The 16,836-nt window shown below is 38.3% G+C and overlaps 1 protein-coding gene across 1 annotated transcript in view; it reads left to right on the top strand.

Moving 5' to 3' along the window:
* LOC124157295 overlaps positions 1–16,836 on the top strand; it is a 149,453-nt gene that overhangs the window by 44,706 nt on the left and 87,911 nt on the right. The window contains exon 2 of the mRNA XM_046531893.1: positions 15,711–15,823. The gene's annotated coding sequence lies outside the window, so the exon portion shown is untranslated. The remainder of the gene's footprint in view (positions 1–15,710; positions 15,824–16,836) is intronic.

The following is a 16,836-nucleotide window of genomic DNA, read 5'->3' as shown; positions in this document are numbered from 1 at the left end:
TAGTGTAGTGGTGATTAGGATAGGGGAAGAAAAGAAGCCAAAAGAAATGATGGAGGCAAGGCCAGAAGTAAGGCTAAGAGGAGGACGGTCAATGCTGGAGAGTGAGGAATATGTGGAGAGATTGTTAGCCTGGCTTAGAAAGAGCATAAATGAAGTGAAACGATTCGCTGAGAATAGGGCGAGATTTAGAAAGTGGCTGAGGGACCCCGAAAGGGTGGCGAGTAGATAATCCGTTACAATCTAGAATCCTTCACCACTGCATCACCGATGAGTCCTTTAAATGCATTGATCTCCTCTTATTGTTTTCACTCCACATTCCTGCCCGCACCGCAATACAGAAACTTTACTCTAGCCCAAATTTCGACTGTCAATTTTCCAAAGATAACTTTTCAGCAGCTTACCTTCCCTTTTAAATTCTCTCTCGTATTCTTCTTCTTCTCTTGACCTTTACCTCCCGCACCAGTTTCAGCAGACAACTGCAAAACCTTTCATTCTGATACACCCCTTTTGTATATTTTTCATTTTTTAAACATCATTGTTATTTATGAGATGATTTTTATACATGTTTTAATCATATTTACGCAATTTATGTTTTTACATAACCCGGTGTAAAATACCTACTGCTGTTTATGGTTTTAAATAATTAACAAAGCCTAACGACATAAGGAAACTAAAGAAAGAAAGAAGAATAAAATGATTGTCATCGCGCCGCTCATCTCATTCCGTTTATACATTCCAAAACGCACGGTTTCGTTACCAGAGACTTATAAGGACACAGGGTTGAAAAGTCGTTGACTCGTGTACCCGGGCAGTGTAGTGTGTGCTGTGGCTACGGGAGGTCATAAGCCTTCGATTCCGATGTCCATAATCGTGCTATCGATTTGCTTTCGCTTGTGGTGTCGACCCTTACGGTCCATTTTCCAATACGGCGTGCGTCTCATCTTCTCGATCGACGGGCGTGAGAGTTTTTCCCACGCCTCCTCGTTGCCCACTTAGGGGAAACCCGTCGACAAGTAGGCTCGGCGGACTCCTTTCCGTCGCGAGCCACTTGACCCCCCGCGCTCCTTGGCACACTTTCGGAATCTCGTCCGATTTGCCGGGTTTCTCTCCGCAGCAGCCTCCTTCTGCTTCCGTCGACTTCCTTCCGGCATGAGCGCCTCGATCATTTGACTTTCATGATGAGAAAATTCGAAATATTTGGTTCACTGCCTCTCATCAGGATGCCGCCCGGCAAAGATCGTCTCGGTACCGAAGGATATCACCCTTTCATTGTTCCCATCGTTTATTCATGCCAGGTGTATCAGTTATCTCGATAATCTATTGGCGACATTTTTTCGAGAATTTCAATTTTGACTTTTTCACTCCAGTTTTCCTTATTGTTGATTCATAATCACTAAGTTATTAATGTCTGCTCAGGACCGAGTAGTGAAGTTTATTTTTAATAAAACAATATACATCTAAAAATGGTGTAGAAAAGTAATTCAACTGAGCCACTAAGCCACTAGGAGTGTTAATTTGTACAAAAAATTTTTGCGCACACATTCACAATTCTATTTTTACACAGAATAGCGATACACATTATGATAACTTTCATTGGTTCTCCAGTCTATGAAAAATATGAGTGAGGAATATTTGCCTTCTTAGCGTTATCCAAAGAAATTATTTTCTTATTGCTCTGACTATTTTAAGAAATACTACCAGGAAGGTAGCTTGATACGGCGTCGATTTTATGTATTATATTTGCATTGCAAGATCTTGCAGCAAATTTAAAATTTTCATTGAAATATCGGCTCAGTTTATTTAGGTGACGATATGGTATCCCATTGAAAAATTTCTGCCAGTCAATATTCCTTATTTGCTAGGTTTAATTTTGATTTGCGTTTGAAATGTATCTGTTGCTGTCTGGGTGTTTACAGCCTTAAAGAATATCTAAGATGCATGAAAATTGGTCGCGATAGATATGCTATCATTATTCAATTTTCATTTCCATTGTAGTCTGTCAGTTAGGAGAAGTACCTGCTACGGATGACTGAAATAATACTAAAATGTACATTTTTTATGCCTTATATTCCTATTAATATTAGTTCGATTTCATTTTGTCGCTAATATGAATAAATATTTTTGCTTGACAACGAATAATTATTATGAATCGCTGATTCCAACTTCCTATTCATAGAAACTCACGTTAATTGGTGTGAAAAATGATGAGAATAGTTTGCTTCAGTGGCTTCCGGACGGAGAAATATTTTCAGAGAGTGGAACGAATTGGAGTTTTTATCGAGATAATTACAATTTAAATCCGAAAGCTGCAGGGTTTTCTACGATTCTTTGCCAAGGTATAAAGTCATTGCGACAAAAAAGCTCGATCTAGTTTACATGATACGATAATTCGATATGTTTCACTCTATCTGCTTAATCACGTGATTTTATTAAATTGATAGAGGTAAAATAATTAATTAAATTAATTAATTGAAATTATAATTTGATTTCCATTGTAAGTTTTGGATCGTCATGGTTCTGATACATGCAAAGCTATTATTTATCACACTCGCCTTCAGTTATGTAAACAGTAAATGCGTTGCTAGAGAAAAATATGAAAACATTTTGTCTGGGAGTCATGAGGAGTTTACCCTGATCCACTAGCGTTACTCGCCCATTGAGTGGTACAGCGCGTACGTAACTCTAAACAACTACCTGAAAATCATGCCATGAATGGGCTTCTCAGTTGCTGATAATAACATTGTAACATCATTAGTTCGCTTTGATGATGGGACCAATGTCTCAATGGTGAGGTGTCTAAAAGAACTTACCTGATTACGTACATGATGTGAGACAATACCATTCCTCTTATCTGGTAAACCCCTCTTTAACAAAGTGATAGTTCGATTAAATGTGTTGAATTAAAAAATAAATGCTTTATGTAATTATTATGACTATGATTGGCTGGCCCATACTTCCGTCCAGTGACATTAATATTGTTGAATTTTCAAATTATTTATTACACTATTCAAATTTTACAGAGATGGTTTACTTGGTAGCACACATTATAGCATATCAGTTATATAGTATGTTCCAATTTTTCCACTGCATGTCAGTGGAAATATTGCAATGTGTAATTTAACTAATATTAATAAAGTCCACCTCATCGTGCCACATATCATGCAAGATATTGTGAAGTATGATTTGAAAGGAGTGACTAGGTGTGCTAATAAACCTGAAGGGTTCAATAAATATGGCTATAGTTAAAAAAACTGGTCCTTCGTTGGAATTATTGTAATTAAATGCGCAAATTATTTATTTCACTAATCAAACCGTATAAAGAAGTATCATACGGTAGTACTGAGAAGTGTGATTTGACGTTTCGTGTGATTAATCTAAATCCGAATCTCTGTCCAGCAGCTCCACGGGTCTGCTTCTTCTCGTATATTACAATAGGGAATCCTAAAGCCGGCCTCATAATGGGTTGTCGCCCACCGCGAATTCAAATGGGTTTACAGAAGTCGCCACTCGCGTCACCGACGGACAAATTGATCCTAGTTTCATGGGGAAATAAGGTATATTTAGGGGTGTCAACCGAAATTTACATTCACGATGACGTTGTTTATCAAATTTGTAACTATATTCGCTAATCCTTGCAATTAAAAATATGATACTGCAAAATATTGGAAAAAAGTGGATCGCATTGAGCTCATCACCGCGCTGCGGACATTTTTGAAAGCCGATTGAAATGCGACCGAAGTGGCAACAGAAATCAACCTTTATGTGGGATGGAAATGGGCCTCCTCTATGCAGACCCCTTGGCACTGTCTCTCGTCTGCATGGATTCCGAAAGTTGGTCTCGATTTGCGTTCGGTTCATTGAGCCTGGCTCGCCGTAATTGAAGGAATGAAAGTGCGGCGGTGGTGGCCTTTCACACTCCGCGCCCGATCTTCCATTATAATTCTCCGCGGCTGCTTTGGTGAAAGGCCTTGAGTTGCATTGCACCGGAAAAGCATTTAAAGCAGGACACATGTTTATCAGAGCTTACATAATCGTTGTGTGGTTACCACTAACATATTAAATCGTTTTTCATGTTTATGATCGCTGTGGTACCCATATCAAGTGATAATGACCAAGTTCTCGATAAATTCCTTCGACTCGATTAGTTGTACATTAAAGTACTCTCATATTTTATCTACGATATCATCGAGCAATTTATAAATGATGTACCAAACGAGAAACCGTATGCGATGCATTCCAATCAATGGCCGTATATATTTTTCAACGGAAGGAAAGAAATCAATAAATTATTCAGAGGAAAGCTTAGTTTTTGCATATAATTTCTATCCTCAATATATAATATCGCAAATCGGCTTCAGTCTCTCGTCGAATTAATATTTATCACAACATGTAATTCGATAGGTTTCTTGAATCGGAAAGTTTATTTGAACTATTGAATATCATTTAATCTCTATCCTGCTTTTTTGAGGCATTTTTCGCTCACTATCATCGCTATAGTACAAATTCACAGTGAGGTAGTTGGAGTGTTAACAATATAAAGCTGCTTCCAAATGAACGTTTTATTTCATTTTTATGCGTCGTAATTTTGTAGATATGAGATGAATGTTGCAGCAAAATAATTTACTTAAGAATTGATGGATTTTTGCTCTCTGTGTAAGAAAATTTATGATTGACACTTTTACATATGCCCCGGCGTCAATGCAACTGCTCTATAGTTAATTCCAAGACCTTGGTACGTGTTTTATAAAGCAGTGCATTATAATGGATAAAGGCAATCGTCATATTTTAAATGCCCGAGCAATATATTGAGCAAATCCTTTCTGAAAAGGTGAAAAGTGTTAAATACCAAAGAGTTCCCATCGAAGCATTTTTATGACTCCATCCACATGGTTATTCTTACCTGGGATCAATTTCTCCTTGACTACCTTACGTTGAATTGATTGCATGAACCTTTAAGTCTCATGGAATTATTTTCATGCTCGATCACCGGCTGGAAAAACATGGACGCCTTCAACCGAACGCAAGGATCAAAATGGGAGAGAAATCGGATCTCACCATATGAAGCCTCTTCATGTCTATTTACATGGCAATTGGTGTAAATAGTCTTAGTTTTTGTCAATATATTTCCACCATTATCCCAGAATGAATGCGATTCGAATTTTATGATGAGGATAGTTATTAGAATATGGAGTATAATTAGTGATCATTTGGTCCGCTGTGAAGAGATAGAGAGAGGTAATCAACGGGCTATCTTGATTCGTGCCACGGGTTAATTGACCGTTCGTATTCCTATATGTTTGCTCAAGCGCACCTGACCTCGCTTTCTTCAGACTTTCCCCAGCGAACCGACAGAGAGCAGCATAAAATACTGCTAAAATGTACTTTATGTTTCGATAAATACATTCATCTCGAAGATTACTTCTTCGGTGGATCTTAATCTTCCTATATCGCCTGTTCGAGTGTAGCCGTTTAGAAAGCTGAGAACCGTACAATATCTGCACGTTTCCTAGGAAGTCGTCAGCACTGCAGCCGTAGGGTTAATGGAATGGATGATTAATCCCGGGTGACTCAGGGAAATATTTTACGTGAACGAGAGATAAGCATTAGTAGTCGAAATAATTAAGTCATTAAGGAATTCATCAATCATGTGTGCTGTTGCGGAGAATGCAACCGCGGCCAACTTTTCAAATCGTCTTTCACCGCGATGGAAAAATCTAAATGGAGTGGAATGCTTTTATGATCATCCTTTCGGAGGATGAAAAATGCGTGATCCTGGGGCTAACAACTTTCCCCGCTGTATTCGTGGCGGGCGGAAAAATTCGTCTTCTGACAGCAAAGATTCTCTTTTTTCCCTTTCATCATGACTTCCTTACATGCGGTTACTACAAACGAACCTTCACCAACACCATTGTTGCTTTGGTGTGCACTGGTGAAAGCTAACCTTTCAAGTGGGTAAACATAATTTTTAAGAGGAAGAGACTCGTAAGAGGTTTTTCCTTACGAGGTTCATAAAATACGAATGTTTTGGGGAGTGCGAGTTTGAAAAAGAAATTTCTTCTGCGGTTTTAACTGGTTTATTGTCTTGTAAGAGTATTTATCCGATAACTGAGTGCGATTGGTTACAAAAAATGACCACAAGATAAAAACTGAAAGCGTAAAAAGGTGGATATCGTATTTGGCTTACACATAAAGATGTTAATATTTGGGACTACAGGGTTTCTGTCATACTTATTCTGCATGAATTTTTATGATTATTTTTTAAAATTTATGTAAGTTATTAATTGATTATTTGAAATGAGGAGTGAAGAGTGTGTTCTTTTCTTCAGTCTATATTTTACCATCTCATAGTCCCCCTAGTCACTATGCAAAGGTGTAAAACAGACTTAATTTTTTCGTTCTGTTAATGTGCAGATGGAAATTCCTGGCTAATTATTTTTATTTCCGCGTATGGAAATCTTACCTCAAGGATGAATAAAATAAATAATTAATGTGATTTTTACATAACCAACTACGTATAAAACTTTTCCGTTGCCGTAATTATACTTCACGGATTAACTAAAGTGAAAGGTATTCTTAATTATTCATGTATAAACCAATAAAAGTGAGCGTGGGTATTTTGTGAATAGTAATTTCATGTTATTACTATAACCCACTAAAAGTTTTCGGGTACCTCCCAAATAATAATCCTCGAAATAAATAAGGAGAGGAGCTGGCTCCCTGCCCTGAATGTGTGATTTCACGCTCCTGTGGCTCTGTATGGAATGAATTCTATACTCATTTATCCAAACCAATTTTCTGGTTCTAGCACAGAGTGATCAAAGGACTTATTTATGCCACATTCGGCTCAAAATTTTCACGAATGTGGTTAATCATCATGGTTGGTCAAATGTCGAATAGAATTTTAAGCACAGGATAGAAAAAAAACAATCTTATAAATATTGTATGCTTTCATTCTGTTACGAGAATGTTCTCCTTGTCGAGAAATTCTCATTTTATGCATATCATTATTATTTTTTTCCAAAGAATTAATCCTGCCATTATAGTAACTTCTACTTACTATGAAATTTGTTGCATGTACTATATACGTATCGATTCGATCTTCTCTCATAACAAAGAGGGTATAAATATGCATTACCAGTTGTCCTTTAATTGATCGTGATCACTGGACAAGGCTTCTTCAACGACAGCAACTTCACATGTCAGTCACGTTCTGTGTCTTATCCGTCTTTAGCTATGCGAACTAATATTTGCTACAGTCGTAAGCGCATCTGCCTGTCTAAATTAATTAATTTATATAGCCAAAAAAGGTTGTTAGAATTGTAGGAGTATTTTTTTTGCAACTGCATGTTTTGACTTACGTTTCATCCATGTTCACGGGAAAGGTTGGATTTTGAATTTTCATTTCTGACAAATTTACGTTTTTTTCTTTGTTTACTTTCGTTGTGATGATAGGGAATCGTAAAGGGCATTAGTTTTCAGTCGTCTTGGATGCCTCTACTTCGCTTGTTGAGATTTTTTTTAGCTATCTAATCTTTCATTGGTGAGAAGTATCCATCGAAATGTCATAGTAAAAAACTCGACTCGATGATGGCAAAATATTCATAAAAGTCTTTCCGCGAATTAGTGCGTGACTGCCATGAGGAGTGGTTGAAGGACGGTTTCAGTGGATATCGTGACATACGGTATTGGAATCTCAAATTTTATGCTCGTTTTTTTTACTGCCACGTGATCCCAACTCGTTTGTAGCACCACGATCACCTGCCGTCACCCAAGCGAGACCCAACATCCACATAGGCGGCGAGGTGGAGCCCTTTTGGCTAACCCGGTTAACTTCGCAAATAGCACGCTCTGTAGTTAAACCCATAGGTAGATAGCCGTTTCGAATCCCCTCTTTGGTTTGGGAGCTGAATCGGATGCCGTCTTTCCACTTGGCGGATTTCCATCGCTTGAGCCCGTGGCATATTGCGAAATAATTTATCCAATCGCTTATGGAGTCACCTACCGTTTGTGCGGAGAACCAGACAGAAAACTCAACCAAATATTGCCACATCGGGCGATTTTTTCGTATTTGTTTTATGTGACTTCAAATAGTGTAGAAATTTTTGCTTTTTTTGCAAGCGATTCTGATTTTTTATATTTTGATCTATTATTAAACATCATTTTTGGTATTTCATCAGAACCTTACCCTTAAAACCCGCAATTTTCCTCTACAGGAATGGATAGTAGTAAGAATAATGGAGAAGTAAACAAAAAAACCGAAAATACTTGAAAAAAAATCAATCTTCGTTGTAATGATAGGGAATGGTAAAGGGCATTAGGCTTACGTGACACAGACTTGTTATATGGAGAAAAAGGAAATAATAATACTAATGGCGGCATTAATTTCAATTATTACAATTTCTTAAAATATACATTTAGGTGGAATATATTTATATTTTTTTAAATGATAGAGTTCAATGGAGAGAATTTTCGATTCTTTGATCAAAAAATATGGGTAAATTTTTTTCTGTACTTCATTTAACTCTCCTTCCTCGAATCTAAGAATGCTTTACATCAAGTTGCCATGAAAGTTAACTGCTTTGATGCTACTGGAATCAAAAATGTCACAAAATGTCCAACGTAGTCTTCCATTCCCTTAGTATGCATTTTGAGGGAGCTTGAATGGTTGTATGTAGTTGAAGAAGGCGGTGGAGATCTAGAATCCTAGGGGTAATTATTTTGCATTCCTTGTAGCATGAATTACATTGGCGAAACCATGATAAATTCGGCAAAGGACTTAGTTATTTCTATCACGTTGGGTTATTGTATCATTATAACGGCTTGAAATTCTCCAGGACACGAAAAATTTCTATACCGAAGGGTGCATGGGATCAGGCGCATCTAGGAATTAAGGGTAGTGGGGTTTAGGCACAAAACATTGGGGTGTCTGAGAGTGTGGAATATCCGCTAGAGTAAGCGGGAGGAGCGCGGGCCCTCCCCTAGAAAAAATTTCATATAAATAGTTCAAAATGGTGAGTTATTCGGCCTTCTGGGGGATATTTTTATTAATATTTACACCATTCCATAAGTAGCATTAGCGAATTAAGTGAAATGGTTTAAACTTAAAAATTTCTCTGAGCTCTAGGGGGGGGGGGGGGGAAGGGAAGTTATCCCCCAAACCCCCCCCCCCCCTCGCTGCGCCACTGCATGGGATGAAGAGTAGTTTCCACGTGGCTTTCTACCCGGAAAAGCCCCCTTGAAAGCTGGTAGGTATCTTACTAGAGATTAAATCTAACTAAACCTTTGCGGCTTGACCATTTCTGCCTCGCCTAAGCCTATCTTATCTACCACACTCTGGAACGAGTAACTGAGAACAAAATATCTACCCGAGGTAACCCATTCGTTAACCTGTCCTAACCACCGGGGCTTCGGTGCAGGAGTGGCTGGCTTATCGTTGCTGGATCGGGCCCCGCGGGTGAGAGGTTGTGTTTTGAGTCTTCGGGAGCTTGGTGAATGGCGCTCGGAGGGAATTTTGAGTCCGCGGAGTCGTTAGAAACATTCCATACGGGCTCGCGGGGCTTTTCCGAAACGCCAAGTTTCCCTTCGAGAGCTCGGCACTTTCGTTTCGGCCCCGCCTGAGGGGCCTCTGCGTTATCGAGCGAGCGACACGGCGGTGATTTTTCGTGGCCTCCGTGAGAATGGGGAGTGGTCCAGGAATGAGGCGTGGGGAAGGAAGCTGCGAAAGAGGGAAAGGTGCGTCTCTCCACCAAGGAGGTACGCAAACATTTCATCTTTCTGAATGATGAAACTCGGTAATTTTCCTCTCAGTTTTATTTTAATGATATATTTCCTAGTTTTACGCGCGTCATAATCAAATATAATCTTTGATAATTCGTTGCAACGTGCATTCTTTTTAAGCATTACCTGATGATTATGTGTATGTTGCCTCAATGTAAATATAGCTTCGAAAAAAAAACCGCTGAAGTTTGAATACGATTTATTGAAAGTGTTCCTATCGTCTGGTAAATCACGAGAAAACCCTGGATAAACCCTGGACGAAACAATAGAAAAGCAACATTAAAAATAATAAAACAGCAAGGGTGGTGGGGAAAACGTAGTTAGTTGATAGATTTGCAAAGGAAAAGCTTATAAAGGATTTACCTGGAAGTGCAAAGGGATGTGTGTGGGGGGGATTTATAAATAGAGGGGAGAGGCGGAAGAAAAGAGAACGGTTAGTTGAAGGAGTTCATCTCGGGTTCTCCACCGGCTGAGATTCTACATGGACTACGTTTCAAAACTCGAGTCGAGAATTGAAACGTGGATCGCGGAGACTCAAATGGTGTAGGACACGATAAGAATTCCTTCAACTTGTTCTCCAGGAAAACTTAAGATCTTATGCAGTTAAAATTTTCTCGGGATTCCCACCGGATTGAAAACTTTATATCTTCTGATGTTGAGGGCTCCAACATGGGGCTCTTCCTCAGGACTGCTGAAGGTCGTTTTATTTAATAAAAACAACGAAATGTAGCAGCCCTGAAGATTAGCCCCGAGTAGGAGCTCGAAACGTCGGAAGAAATGAAGTTTTTAACTCGGTGGGAATCCCGATAAAAGGTTATCCACGCAATTCGCCGGGAAAGCATCATATCTTATTTTTTACTATCTTATTTCAGAACACTTAGTATTCGTAATTCTGGGATTTTGGGGTTAAGAATGAGATCGGGGGGGGCGGTATGGAAGTATGAGAGCTAATGCTTGTCATCCAAAATGTTGTTATATGGTTGGTGCTGACAAAAAAACCTCTAAAAGGTTACTCACAAATATGCTTTTCTCTTTATTCTCAATTAAGTACGATCCGTACGATCACTCTTTTAAAATTCAACAATGAATAACATGTATACATGTGCTTTAAAAAAAAAACAAGAAAAACGAAACGAAAAACAATTTCCGGCAAATAAAAATAATGAAAAACTCACGCAGTTTAACCATAACGACACAAAAAAATTATTTTTACCAATAAATTCTACTCGTCCAACATTCGCAGCTCCTTCTCTTAGAGTGGGCACTTTTTTCTCAAATACATTGGCTTCATTTTATTCGTTTCCTCGACTCTCGAACATTGAACCGTCCCGTCCCTTCCTCCTCTCAACCGAAGAATGCAAAAATGGTAAGTTTCTCTCTCTCCTCATATTTGCATACGCTGCCCCACCGCATGGGAACCCAGCGGCGTGAAGGAAGAGTTCCGCTGAAAAAGTGTTTCCGCGCCACCATATTGGGTTGGGACTGGTCCGATAAAAGGAAGATTGTTTTCCGTTGTGAAGTGTTTGATGGCCCTTGAATGTAGGGGTCGTTTATTTTATATTTTTCTGATGCGAATGGAAAGTTAGATTTAGCTTCTATCCGGTTGAATTAAAAAATTCAGGTCAAAGCATGAGATATTTTGAGAAAGCTATTAAAATGGAAGGTTTGGACTCTGATGGAATACATATGATGTGGATTCCGATTTACTTTAACAGTGATGGAAGCTTAGGATCATAAAAAGCCCTCGAAGTGTGACAGACATATATTTTACTTTCATCGCCTCAAAAAGAGTCAGCAAAGTTCAGCATGAGGTTAAGTACGATTTGAGAGTCCTTGCTAGAGGTCATACAAATTTTTTCGTCCTAAGCGACAAGTAACCTTAAAATCGTGAGTGATCACGTAGGAAAATTATAGTGATATATGCCTCATGCTGTAACGTATGAACATGAATTGCCATTAAAAAATATTCATGTCGACCGGGAGCTTTAGCTTTTCGGGCCACTGAGCAGAGCACTACGGTTCTGGTTCCTTACAGTTGCCATGGGAATTCAGCCAAAGGTCCATGGTTCGACTCCCAGCCCAGGGGAATTTTTTCTCATGGTACTTTATGTATATTTCACCGCCATTCACGCAGAAGACTTCCAAGTTTTTCACTGTAACTTATAACTTATAAAATTCCCATGGTGCTTCTTTTTTGTCTAATGATATCCCTAAAGTTGGTGAAATATTTTTCTCGCTTTTTTCGCCCCATATTTTTCAGTTTCGGCTGCAAAATCTGTTTTTTTTATTCTGATGTATTTTACAAACCATGTGCATCAAAATATTGCCAGATGGTGTCAATTTTTCAAAACTCTCCCTGCAGCAGCATATTTTTCATAGTAGATATTTCGCTCTCACGATATCAAATATTTCGTTTCTCACGATATTTTTACTGTGGGCAGATAAACATATGATATCCTAAGCATTAATACTAAATATTGTGTTACGTAACGTAAAGCCTGGCAAAAAGGGCCATGCTTCTTGAACTGAAGCACAAATTTTTTTAAAGAGTATCTTCCAACAAAAATTTGAGTCGTATTGAAAAGCAGCTTACTCGTGACCCGCCTGTGAGAGTGGTGGCACGCCAAGCATGAGAAACTCGTGAACCGTCTGCGTTGCGATATGCTCTAGATCTACCATCTACTTCATTAGAACATAGCTAGCCAATATATTAACCAACACAAACGAATTAGAAATGAAAAATTTTGCCCTTACTACCGAGCACCATGTACGAAAAGCCGCTTGCGCTCTGGTTCATAGAACTAGGCTCGTAATGTTTTCTATAATTTTTTTATTCGACCTAACTAATTTGGTTATTACGTTGGCGTATATGAAGGAGCTCGAAAAATAATAGCCTTGATTGAATATTTATTTTAATGTTGAAACTGTGTGAAATAATGCATAAATATTTAAAAATACAGATAAAAATATGGGTAGGTAGTAACAAGTGTGTCAAGTTTTTCGCCCAAGCCGTATATTCGACGTACACGTCCGCACGTTGTATGCTGTAGTTATATGCTGATGAAAAAATGCAGTTTCACATACCATTTTCACACGAAGATGAAAGACCAATGTTTTTCGCTATTTCGTGGTATATTTCTGTTTGTGGCAAGACAATGCATGAGAGCGCGTTGAAAAGTATTTTTTTAAATCATTAGTCGGAAGCCTGTTTTTCCTTAACTTAAACGCTAAAATGAATAACAGAATAGATCAATTCGTAGAATTTATTGAAAACGATCCTTACTACATTGTCGACGATAATCTACGACAAGAGATAGGGTGATGACTAGCAGCGACGCAATTCACTGAGGTAGTGAAACCCATCAGAAGTAACGAGAGGCAAAAAGGTCAATTGAGGGATAGATGAAAATAAGTATTCGAAAATTTTTTGGAAATCTTTCTAAAATAACGTATTGGTTGAAACATGGCCTTCATGGTCTTAGGTTCCCCTCCAAATTTTCATCAGCATATTTCTCTCACAACTTCTCTCGCCTCTTTTATGAGCCTGCTTTTCAGTCGCAATTAGCTCCTCGTGTAGTCGTGGAGGCATCTCTCCCGAAAACAGGACGTGGATGAGGTCCACCTTGTCGGAAGATTGGCTCTCTCGCATCGGAATCCGTCCGTGTTGTCTCAGCGATTGTTTGAACAGCGGCGGCGAACATCTCACGAGGTTTCCCCATGATCCTCCGAGGCTACGCTCTTGCTTTTGACGATGAGAGGCTGGTTGTCGAGTCACGATTTGTACATCTCGGCTAAACATTTCATCCTTACCTTTTCACCTCGTGGGTAATTGAAATTTCGGATAGGGAAATTACGAGAGAAAATTTTAAGGGATAAATAACGGGGAAGAAACATCACGACAGAGCAGATATGCCCATGTTCATGCATGTTCGTTTTTTATTCTGTTATTTGGATAATATCTGTGTTTGTGGAGGCAGACGACGACAGGTGATGATTGGGTTAGCATATCGCTTCGTGGTTTCTATTTACGAGTCTTGCCGCCTATTTAAGGAGTCGTCACCGAGTTATGTAACGCGAAGTGGTATGCCTCTTTGCGTAAACCGCCTTGCTGTGGATTACTCATTTATTTATTTTTGCATATTTTTTCGTTGATTAAAAAGTTGTACTGAATATTGGTGTGTAGAATTTTGCGTTTCATTTACAATTTAGGTTGCCTCAACGCTGAAAAATGGAAATAAATTTTACGTTTTTTCATGTGATGAAGATGGCAAGAATTATTTGGTGTCCTCTGATTGCATGATATATTTCAATTAGAATTATGTTGACGCTTTTCATCTGCTTCCTGTTGCGGGGTTGAGGTGGTTAGATGTAATACGTAGAAATTAAAACTGAAGTTAATGAACTCTTATAATGATTAACAGAGCATTCTATAAAGGATTTAAACATACTTCCTGATTGGATTGAATAAGTAAGCTTATTTTTGTCTTGCATTTTTTTTTACAGTTTTTGTCACTTTTTATTTTTCTCGGTGCTTTTATTTTCACGTTAATGGAATTTGATTTTAATTGGAGAAATAACTATCCAGTATAGAACTCCGTCGTAATTGGTCCATAATTCTTTTTCAAGAAATTAAATTTTAATAACCTTTAGATAAGTCTCAATCGATATCTCAAATGCATGCAGTTCTATTCTTGTCCTTAATCATGTGAAATCACCATTCGAGAGCGGTTGGACTAGAAAATCACAGAACTTTAATTATCGATTGATGCCTCGAAGCTGTATCAATTCAGCTTTAGAACTTAATATTTATCATAAAAAATCTTATTCAAGATTCTTTTCCCTGAGGCAGTTCTGAAATAGGTTTCTAAAATCAATTCTTTCAGCCTTAAGGGCTCATTTTTGATCTTCCATAGTGAAAGTAATACTTAAAGGTTGAACTATTATGACGGTGGACAACCATAGATCTGTTGTATAAGGCACTTTGAAATGGAAAGCTCAAACTTTCTTCCTTTAGAAAATGATAAGGTTTCTCTAAAATAGTCCCTCATTATTTCCAAGGTGTAGATGGTGGAAACATCAATTAGGCAAGAATATGTAGATAACTGCAGTGTAGACATTTTACTGCTAAATACGAACTTTCGCCACGCCCGGCGATTGATTAGGTGCAGGAGCTGAAAGAGAAATTTTAGAATTCTTATTGAATGAGGGTATTTTGGATCCCAATGCCCAAACGTAAAATAATTACGTGCAATAGGAGTTTCTTGTATATGGAACCAAAACTGTGCCATATCCTACCTAATACAACTAAAGAAACTAAATGTTTTGGTAGGTAAAATGGCTTGATAAAAAAAAAACTAATAATAATTTTGATGATATTGTAACGTTATTCTTAAGGGTCTGTGTGTATTTCATGCTTGACTTTGCACGTGTTGTACGTTCTACGTTGTAATTCATTATACAGTCACTTCAGTTTTGAACTTATTTTCACGCACAAAATTCCTTTCAGTCTTTGTCTTAAAGTAATGAGCACTTTTGGTTCTATGTTTTTTATTTACGCATTTATGAATTTTGAAGGTAGTGTAATTACAGGCTTATTGCCCTCCAAACCACCTTACTTCCCGGGCTGGAAAAAAATGACCTTCATAAACAGCTCAATTTTACATGTTATGCGTAGTAAAATGATTTAATACAATGCAGTCTGTCAAGGCCAAGTTTCCAGAATGTGGAAATGACATAAATGCCATTGGAGTTCGGTAGGTTTTTAGATCGCTGTTTTTTAGATGGTAAGGCAGCCTATGAATACTCTCTATGTTATATCCTATCGTTACTTACAATTTAATGTACTCAGAAAATGCAACGCTGAATGTGTACTTGTACTCCAATCCTCTGACGGTATGATTTCTAATCGGCGTATTTACCTTTGATTTCTCCAGATTGCTCCGTTGTGATGGATACAATGGTGTGGGAATCTTCCTACGGCTGATGGAGTCAATCAGCTCACCAGGCCACGCGGACACCCGCCACACAGCTCTTGAGAGGCCTCAATGTAAGTCTTCCATTCATCCCTTTTCCTCCTTTCAAGAATTTCCTGCTGCTCCTGAACCGTGAAATTTGTGACCAATTCCCTCTAGGTAAATGCGAGGATAGTGAACGTTGCTGAATTTATCTTCCTACTGCTTGTCGTCCTCATTTCACCGAAAATGGTGGACACTGCCCTCTTTGAATATATCTACATTGTTCTGTAGGCATCCTCAACTTGAGATTTCCTTTCCCTCCCTGGTGGATAACTTAGAACGAGAAGCCTACTGGACATTCGAAGGATACAGGTCCCTTTCATTTTACCTCCTCAGATAGAAATGGGTTTATTTCAGAGTGTAAGTCGTAGTGTCTGATTTTATTTTGCCGATAAACTTTTAGCTTTTTAATCAAACCATAGGTGTCCATTACTAAATAGGTATTTCTTATTCCTTGCTTTGACCCTAGAGCTGGCAGAAAGTAGTTGATTGTGGTTGAAATTTTATCGTAGCTTCAAGTTTTATTGTTGTGAAACTCAATTGCTTCATCATTATGCCAATACCAATGGTTCACTTACTTATTTTATTATTTATTGGCGAAAGTATGCTTATTCCGCGTTTTAGGAAAGTTTTTAAGTGTGAAAATTGTTATTCTATGAGAAATAATGTCGGGCAAACCGGTTTAATGACATTTTCATGTAAACCTATCGAGTAAATCATCCACTAGGAGGGGAATTCGTGATGGTTGACGAATAATAGGTGACAGCGCTGTACAGCGATGAATTCTTCAGTGGTAGTTATGCAAGATTATGTTTGTCTGATCGATGTTTTTTTGTAGCGCGATGGTGCGAAGCAAGGTTACAAGGAGGCCATCCGCCTGCTTCTTTGTAATATTCACTAACATCTAATACGACATGCACGTGATCAGGATGGGGATAAATAAATCACTCTCATAATGTGAAACTATTAACTTTTAGGAGAGTTTATTAGAGAGCTGTATCTAACCAATTCCTGAATCCCTAATCTTTCATGATAAAATTCTTAA

The sequence above is a fragment of the Ischnura elegans genome, chromosome 4, assembly GCF_921293095.1.
Source record: "Ischnura elegans chromosome 4, ioIscEleg1.1, whole genome shotgun sequence".
Classification (NCBI taxonomy): Eukaryota; Metazoa; Arthropoda; class Insecta; order Odonata; family Coenagrionidae; genus Ischnura; species Ischnura elegans.
The sequence above is the reverse complement of the archived record's forward strand: the minus strand, read 5'-3'. Positions and strand labels throughout refer to the sequence as shown.